The sequence below is a fragment of the Cyprinus carpio genome, chromosome A6, assembly GCF_018340385.1.
Source record: "Cyprinus carpio isolate SPL01 chromosome A6, ASM1834038v1, whole genome shotgun sequence".
NCBI lineage: Eukaryota > Metazoa > Chordata > Actinopteri > Cypriniformes > Cyprinidae > Cyprinus > Cyprinus carpio.
Window position 1 is genome coordinate 14,088,521 of NC_056577.1, and position 10,445 is coordinate 14,098,965.

A 10,445-nucleotide genomic window follows, 5' to 3' on the forward strand; every position below is an offset into this window, starting at 1 on the left:
AGACAAAAGCCTTTCAATAATACATAATAATACATGGTTTAACCTACTGAGTGATCATTTAAATAAAAAATAATGCGTTCATCAGTAGTTGATGCAATGTTGAAACACTTCTTAAACCTGAAATTATTTTTGTAAACCCATTGGTCAAATGCTGTATAGCCACCGGATTAATGACTGATAACTGTGTGAATGTCCACAAACTTGAAGACTTTCTGAGTGTATATAAGCAGTAGACTATTTTAGAAAGGAACATTAAAAAAAAAAAAAAAAAAAAAGAGGAATTAGAGAGAATCAATAAACGATTAATCATTTATTTCTATTGTGTGAATAATAGGTAATCTATAAAAAAGGTAACTGTAGTCTGATTTAGTCTGACACTTGTGCTCTCGCACACAGGAATGTAACACAAGATTTACATAAATGTAATTAATTGCCATTTGGTTTGTTTCTCACCAAACCTTATACTGTATGCCTTCAGAACGTTTGGAATATAGCATACGCCACGAGATGCATATTATTTTATGACAGATTTGCATCCGCTTAAAGAATGAAAAGTGAAAGTCACCGTTCTCTGCCATTAAATGGGTAAGTGCGAGCAGGACATTTTTGTGTGTCTGTTTCGGAAAAAAGAAGGTAGACCTAATAAGCCTTTAGAACAACATCTGACTAGTTGCCCTAGTTAAATAAAACAGAAAAACGCGACTACTGTCAAGCACAGACCAGTATTGAAGTGCACAGGAAATATGCAGCAATCTAAACAGTTTATTTAATTAATATTGAGAATTAGTTGATGTTCACCTGGATTTGTTCCTCAAGAGGGGAAATAATTGAATAAGTTGTCATTTATAGTCATATGGTAAAATGCATAATTTTATTTGTGTACATTCAAAATGACTACAAAATGTCGTCCTGTTGAAAAATAAAGAAAACAACAGAATGCACTGCTTTAGCGCAAAACATGAACCAATACACAGCTAGTAGGCTGCTTGATGCGCCTATTTTTATAAGTCTACATTAAGGTTATTTGACGTTACATGCATTATTTAAGTCATTTTAGAATAAATCACAGTATATATCATGATAAAAAGTGACTTTACACTTTGGAAAATATGGTAGGCTATGAAATCCCCCCCAGCAGCAGCAGAGGACTAGTATTCTGCCGCGAGGAACTGCAGAAGAACTGATGACAGTTTGATCTTTTTTTTTTTTGTCTGACCAATCAGCAGAAAGGGGCGTTTAATTCCCACCCACGTGTAGAAATCGAATATTCAAGCTGTTTATTCATTTTTCTACCCCTGAAAGAAAAACTACAAATTAAGCCGAATTCTTGTTTTTCGTTTTTTGCAAAAAATTTAAAAACGAAAAAGGAGCCGTTTCTCATTTTTCTACTTTCAATATTAAACAAAAAATCCAATTCTCGGTCAGGGTATATTCTGGCAAACCGTTTACCAATCACGTTTCGCAAACAGCAAAGCAAACTGTGAACACGCCACTACCAACACGTGATGGGTAACTCACAAAGCACATTAATCCTTGCTGTTTTCCCATCACAATACCATAGAAAGTACGAGGTTGAGAAGTAGAAGGCGGGGCAACAGTTAAAACATTTCAAAGTTAAAGTTCATGCACACAGATATTAATAGACAAGTTTCAGTCAAATATTTATGGTTATAGCAGAACCCAGTTTTAAAGTAGAGCGCAAACAATTATATTTGGAACATTAGAATATTGTATCCATGCAATATGCGGTCACTTCAGCGTATTCATTCCTGGGCTAAAGAACACACTTTTTTTTAGGGATCACATGCATAGCATAGTTATGCACAATGAAGAGTATAATATACAACAAACACATTATAAGAAAAATCAGATATAGTTTAAATGTCCTTTGAAATAACAATGAGCACTTGTATTGGTATGCTGGTAATTTTAAGTAGATCATTAATTATTAAATACATTTACATTTAATCATTTAGCAGAAGCTTTTATGCAAAGCGACTTACAAATGACGACAATAGAAGCAATCAAAACCAATAAAAGAGCAATAAAATTCAAATGCTATGACAAGCCAGTTAGCCCAATGCAGTAGGCCTACACTGCAATGTTTAATATATATATACACATATATATATAATATTTATATATATATATATATTATATATATATAAAACACACATCCATATCACACACATACATATACACAGTGGTCGAATTGTAAAAATATTCCAAGGGGGATGGTAATTTCTTGGTCAATTTGTGTTTGTGTGTGTGTTGTGTGTTGTGTGTGTGGGTGGGGGGGGGGGGGGGGGGGGGAAAATGTATTTGGGGTTTGTCCAGTAGCTAATTTTAAACAGTAAATACAAAAATTTTCTAACTTTTTTTTTTAATTAATAAAAAATTTGCCTTATAAAACAAACTATTATTTTTAAGCTTTTTTCTGAAATGGAGGAATTTGGGTCAATACTGCTAATTAAACAATATTTTGCTAAATGTGTTTTCGTGCTGGCACCTTGGTTGGTTTTGGACTGTCATGGATAAATAAAGATGATAATAAAACCTCCCGTGGTTGGCAGCAAATCCCTGTTTTAATAAATGATTTATTGAATCATTCAAATCATACGATTCACTCAAAACGGATGATTCAGTTAGAAACGAAACAAGAGATTTCGTTCTTGAATCACTGGCTCACACGATTCGTTCAAAAACAGATTCATTCAAGGAATGAAACACCGTGTTGCTCTACACTGATGTATAAAATTATTAGCATATATATGTGCTGATATTCAGAAAAGTATTGCTTGTGCAATGAATAAAACAACACAAAAACTCATACATAGGTATTTTTTCTTTCATTGCTTGAATTATAAGGGCATTCTAACTGCATTCTAATGGGCTTCATCACGCAGTGAATGCTTCTGGGCTCTTAAGATGTGTTTTTTTGTGTGTGTTTTTTTGTTTGTTTTTTTGCAAATCTAGGGTCTCTCAATCCCTCACAATTACACATACAGCACAACTGCATTATGTCAGGGGAATGTCTTTAAATTCTAATCAAGGAAAAATCATACCTTCAGTTTTCTTCTTTTTAAAGAACTTCAAAAGTTGCGCTTGAACCATTTTGCATGAAAAATGACTGAAACTTGCTTCAGCTTGTGCGCAGCTTGTTACAGTACCGAGTTCTAATTGGTCAATCGCCGTTGTTTAGTTCGTGAATTATCATAAGTAGAGAATTTTAACATTTAATCTGCACAATAAATTTTACATAGGCTAATACAGAACATTATTAATCTAAAGGGGATAAACTGATGCACTGTGTATTGTCAATTTTTTCCACCAGGGGGATGCCATTGCCCCGCATCCCACCTCAGTTCGTGCCCTGCATATATATAGCCCTAAAAACACACACACACACACACATACAAAGAAAACAAGTTGATAGAATAGAAATCTATAGTGGTTTTTTTTTTTTTTTTTTTTTAAAGAAAAACAAGCAGTTATAAAAACGAATAGAGAGTGAAGGTACAGTGAAGTGTTTTTATTTAAATGTAAACATGTAAACAAATATGTACAGAACTTTTTTTTACAGTAACATTGTGTGGCATGATGGGTAAGGATAGTGGTTCTCAGATGTGAATGGGTGGGGCGGGTATTTTCTTGACTTCATCAAACCAAAGTCACATTAGGCGCATTGAGTGGTGTATCATTCCTGAATCCTGATATGAATCTGAGTCTTTGAAAGACCCATTATTATAGACAATTCAGTGACCAATTATATAAAAGACAGACACTTGAATTTATTCCTGAATGAATCAGAATCTTGAATGAATAGATTCAATAAAAGGCTTCTTTAACACAATGACTTACCGACACCTAGTGGCGTATCATAAAGTAAGTATCATAAGATTCAAAATTCAAGATTTTTATTTGTCACATACAGAATTATATAGAGCATATATAACCAGCAGTGAAATGTGAGTCAGGTCCGCTCCATGGACAGTGCAATTATTAAAGAATACAACACAGATGAAAATATACATAAATATAGCTATGAAAGAATGAAATAAAAGTAAACAAAAAAAATATAAAAATATAAGAATAAAATATAAAATATAAAAAAAGATGTATACTGTAGAATTAAATATATAGTGGAAAATAATGTGCATGAAAGTACACTGTAGTCTTAAATATTAAGATACACAGGGATTTACAAGAGGCAATGTGCATATGTGCATTAAACTGTAGTCTTAAATATTAAGATACACAGGAATGTACAAGAGGCAAATGTGCAAACAGGTTGACACTTTCAGTATGTCAATGTGAGGTAGTGAATGATGAATATCTTACTAATAAAGTGAATATTAAGTGGAGACATGAAGATGTTAAGAGGCTGGTTTTGAGTTTAGGAGCCTCATGTCCTTGCATAATAAACTCCACATAATCATCTCGGTTTTTGCCATCAGGCTACAGAAGCGCTTACCTGATGGCAGCAAAGTGAAAAGATGGTTACTGGGGTGAATGGAGTCCTTGATTATTTTAACAGCTCTGCTTTTGCAGCGTTTGAGGTAGATGTCCTGCAGAGAGGGGAGAGCAGACCCTGAGATGCGCTCAGCTAAGCGCACAACTCTCTGCAGGGCTTTGCAGTCATGACTGGAGCTGTTCCCATACCACACTAATATACACTGAGTCAATACACTTTCTATGGCCCCTGAATAGAAAGTTTTTCAGGATTGCAGCTGAAACCCTGAATTCCCTCAGCTGTCGCAGATGGTACAGTCTTTGCCTGGCTTTATTAACCTGTGTTGTTTGAATGTGGGTAGTCCAAGTCAGGTCCTCGGAGAGGTTTACACCGAGGTACTTGAAGCTGCTCACCCTCTCCACAGGGGTCCCGCTGATCATAAGTGGAGTATAGGGCTGCTGCTGTCTCTTCCTGAAGTCAACAATCAGCTCTTTAGTTTTGCTCACATTCAGAGAGAGACAATTGTCCTGGCACCCTGATGTTAATTTCTCTACCTCATCCAAGTATGCGGTTTCATTATTGTTGTGAATGAGACCCAGAACCACAGTATCATCAGCAAATTTGATAATAGATGTGGAGCTGTGGGAAGACACACAGTCATGAGTGTAGAGAGAGTAGAGCAGGGGACTCAGGACACAGCCTTGGAACATAACAGCAGCTTCAGGATGTTTGTTGATGTTGCCGCTGAGCGCATCGTGAAGCTCGGACAAAGCCAAACCGGTGTCTGCTTGTGGTGGGATGCAAACAGCAGTGATGATGATCGATGAAAACTCCCGGGGCAGATAGAATGGGCGGCAAATAATGGATAAATGTTCCAGATGAGGCGAGCAGGAGCACGACAGTGTGGAGATATTCCTGGGGTCACACCATTTCTTGTTAATCATGAAACACACTCCACCACCTTTGGATTTACCGGCCTCGGCTGTCCTGTCCATCCGTAAAACAGAGAAGTTTTCAGACGGCATTACAGCAGCATCCGGCACCGAGGGCATGAGCCATGTTTCAGACAAACAAAGGCTGTTACAGTCCCTAATGTCCCGTTGGAAGCTTATCTTGGCTCTAAGATCGTCCATCTTATTCTCCAGAGACTGGACATTGGCGAGCAGAATGCTCAGCAGAGGAGGACTGTGAGCTCTTTTTCTCAGTCTGTTGCGGATCCCAGGGCGTTTCCCGCTGTGTTTCTTGATCCGTCGCCTCGGGTGGTTATTCAGGTGGCCATTGTTCATCTCGGCGTTCCGGAGAATCTCAGATGGCCACGATGGGTTGAGGGATAAAGTGTCCTGAAACAGGTTAGTGAAGCAGTATCCAATGTCCAAAAGTGTTCCTTTGTCGTAAGTGATCAGTGCAGAGGTTATGTGTGTAAAAAGAGAAAGCAAAAGTAGGTAAAAAAGTAAATAAAAACACAATCTAAGATAAACTACTAATAACTAACCAACTTCATTACATAAAGTAGACCTATCATTTCATTTTGTCATTACATATTTCTATATTACAAATGTTATATAAAATATTAATCTCATTTCATTATACAGTTGTAATTACTATGTAACTGCATGTACAACCGTCTGATCAGCATTAAACTGGTAATAGGCCTACATCTAAGTTAATACTGATTTAATTGGTAACAGCCTATTGTCATATTACATGTATTCCAATTTAACATTAACATTTAAGAATTTAACATTAAGGATGACATACATTTTAGGCCTAATATGAAATTCTGTATAAATGGGTTAAAAAAAAAAATCAGTTGTCACTTATGGGAAAGTTAATTTCTGACACTGATAGAATCATCTCTGGTTTATTTCTTGTTGCAGGTATGAAGTAAATTCATGAGATAAATGAATATTTCATGGGTAGGTTGCAGAATGTATGCTGCCTACCCAAAAGCAAGCTTTGTCTGCCTTGGTATAAGGTTTGCGTCAAGCCATTCATTAAATCTGGCTGTTTGATGAAGAGAAAGAGATTACATGTAGTAGAAATAAAAGTCATTAAGAATCTGTAGAAGCGGAGGACTATTATTATGTTTTTTTTTAATACTTTTTGTATAAATATTTTTGTTGTGTGTGTGTATGTATATATATATATATATATATATATATATATATATATATATATATATATATGTGTGTGTGTGTGTGTGTGTGTGTGTGTGTGTGTGTGATATATGTGTATATTTATATAGAAAAACAAAAAACAAAAATAAAATGAAAATCCTGTACGTGTACTGTGTTAGGCTAACTGAGGCTTGTCATAGCATTTGAATTTTATTGCTCTTTTGTTGGATTTGATTGCTTCTATTGTCATCATTTGTAAGTCGCTTTGCATAAAAGCTTCTGCTAAATGATTAAATGTAAATGTATTTAATAATTAATGATCTACTTAAAATTACCAGCATACCAATACAAGAGCTCAATGTTATTTCAAAGGACATTTAAACTATATCTCATTTTTCTTATATTGTGTTTGTTGTGTATTGTACTCTTTATTTGTGCATAACTATGCATGTGATCCCTAAAAAAGTGTGTTCTTTAGCCCGGGAATGAATACGCTGAAATGACCGCATATTGGATACAATATTGTAATGTTCCAAATATAATTGTTTGTACTCTACTTTAACACTGGATTTTGCTATAACCATAAATATTTGACTGAAACTTGTCTATTAATATCTGTTTGCATGAACTTTTACTTTGAAATGTTTTAACTGTTGCCCCGCCTTCTACTTCTCAACCTCGTACTGTCTATGGTATCGTGATGGGAAAACAGCAAGGATTAATGTGCTTTGCGAGTTACCCATCGCGTGTTGGTAGTGGCATGTACCACAGTTTGCTTTGCCGATTGCGAAACGTGATTGGTAAACGGTTTGCCAGAATATACCCTGACCTTTCTCTTTATTTTGTTTTCTGTTTCAAACGAAAAAACAAACTATCAAAACGTACACGGACCCTGTTGACTGTATTAATGATTTTTCATTTGCACTAGAATTAAGTATGAATCAGAGTAAATCGGTTATTTTTCCCTTAAAAAAAGCAATTTATCAAATATATCTGGTATTCCAATCAAAACCATTGTGTCTTACCTTGGAGTAATCATATGTAAAGATGAAAAAATGTGCAGTGATTTAAACTTTGATCCAATAATCTGAAAAACTAACAATAGATTTAATTTGTGGTTACAAAGGGATTTATCTTTGCAGGGGAGGGTCCTTTTGTCCAAGGCGAAGGAATTTCCAGATCAGTTCATGTTTGCTTTCACTTGATATACCTTCTAAAGTAGTTAAAATGTTGGACTAATTAGTTTTCGACTTTATTTGGAAAAGAAAACCACATTATTTGAGAAAAGAGATATTACGCAATTTAAAGGACAATGGGGGCCTGGAGGTATTAAATTGTGATACACTAAACAGTGTATTTAAAATTAATTGGATTACACAGTATTTAAAAAAAAAGAAAGATTATATGTGGAAAACATTCCCATTTTTTTTTTTTTTTAAGTCAGTCGGTGGTCTTGAATTTTTGTTGAAATGTAATTATTGTACTGACAAAATTCCAGTAAAACTTGCAAGATTTCATCAACAAGCTCTTATGGCTTGTACAATGGAGACATTTTATATAAACATAAATCCCCCCTTTTTTAAATGTATGGTTTGAAAATAATATATTTTTGGTTAGTCAGTTGAAGAATAGTGATGGAGGCTTATTATCAAACACAGAGTTTCGTGACAAATTTAAAATTCCCAATTAGAACCAGAGAATATGCAATTGTAATGCATGCTATACCTCGTAAAGTATTATGTCTTCTTAAAAATGAATGTAGTAAAAACCCTAATATGGACTACATAACTAATACAATTTTAATTGGAAATTGTAATATTTTAAAAAACAACATACAAAATAAATACATTAGAAATGTAGTAAATGATGTTACATATCCTCCAGCTAGATTTTTCTGGTCATCAATATTTGGGTATTTAAATTGGTGTAAGGCTTGGAGAATGGTTGATAAAACCTTTGTTAATCACAAAGTAAAGGAAGTTTTATATAAAATATTGCATAAAATTTATCCAGTGAGACTTGTATTGGACCTTTTTAAATTTAATAGTGACTATTCTTGTGAATTTTGTAACAATGTTTCATTTATGTTTTCATTGCATTGATACAAATATATTTTGGGTTGATGTCAAGAATTTCATGACAAGAAAACTCACTACAACACACAAAATGAATTGGTCGGGTATAAAAACATATTTTAAATACTATCAAAAAAAAAAAAAAAAAGCGTCACAAAACACACAAAACTGTGTGTGTTTTGTGACATTACTCCCACCTCCCGGAAGGTGGGCGCCCTGGAGGCTGGTACAGAACGGGAACAAGGAAGGCCCCCAGGGCGAATCAGGGAGCTCAGGGGGCCATGGCGGAACAGGCAGTCCGGGTCCCATGGCTGAGTGAACAGTTCAGAAGGCCAGGCCTCGGCACTCGGCCCGACCTTTACGGACAGATGTAACCCCCACCCAAAAAATCCTTGGGGAGAATATTAGCTTCTGAGGCCCTCTGTGGTCAGGATATGGGAACTGCGGCCCTCACTGGGCTGGACGTGGGGACGGGAGCCCTCCTTGGGCTGGACGTGGTAACTGGAGCCCTCTTCGGGCTGAATGTGGGGGCTAGAGCTGACACTGGAGTCGGCTCAGGGGCTGGAGCCCACAGTCAGCTGTCAGCTGAAGGCTTGGGAGATAATTGGTCGGTGGGCTTGTCAATGGAGCGGTCGGCATGCTTGAGAGTGCGGCTGGCAGCCATGGCTTCCGAGTGGCCAGTGGGGTTGTCTTTGGAGCGGCCGGCGGCTCCGAGCTGAGGACCAAGTAAGAACTTTGGAGAACTCGGGGGTACCTTTGGTTGGGCAGGCAGTCGGAACTGTTGCTGAGTTATGCGGGGGTTCCTGGCGTGGAGTGAGCTTGGGCGACACAATGCTTTCCAAAGGGGGCTGGACGAGGTGACTTTAAATTATCCCTTACTTCTTCCACTTCGTAATCAGAATCGTTCAAATAAAGGACAAGATCAATCAGATCGATCAGGGGGAAATCACATGTCGCAGCGGATTGTTTCATTGTCCAGCCCCAGCAGAAAACATGCACCAAGAGCAGCGTTGCACCAGCTCACCCGGTTGGAAAGCTCAAGAAATTCCTCCACATATCTATCCAACTTCCGACCAGCCTTCTGCAAACACCACAAACTAGGACATGGGTGAGGAAAACACACACAAAACTGTCCATGGGCATGACAGTGATGGGGAAGTTTTATATAGATCAAATGAAGTGGTCGGGTGGTAAGCCAGTTTTTATTTTTTTTTATCAACAAATTTAAACAATACTGCAATATTGTATATAAATGTAAAACAAAAAAGCTCTCAGGACTTCTAATATTATCTGCAAATTTGAAATATACAAGTAAACTGTACCATCTTCATTATTTGTATGTTTCTCTCTCTCTCTCTCTCTCTCTCTCTTTATTCCTCTGGCTAATTTTTATTTTACTTGTAATAATGTGTACTGATGGCATTTATATGCAACGTTGTAATTATCTTGTTGTTATATACAGGTGCATCTCAATAAATTAGAATGTCGTGGAAAAGTTCATTTTTTTCTCAAATTGTGAAACTCGTATATTAAATAAATTCAATGCACACAGACTGAAGTAGTTTAAGTCTTTGGTTCTTTTAATTTTGATTATTTTGGCTCACATTTAACAAAAACCCAACAATTCATTATCTCAACAAATTAGAATACTTCATAAGACCAATAAAAAAAAAAAACATTTTTATTGAATTGTTGGCCTTCTAGAAAGTATGTTAATTTACTGTACATGTACTCAATACTTGGTAGGGGCTCCTTTTGCCTTAATTACTGCCTCAATTCGGCGTGGCATGGAGGTGATCA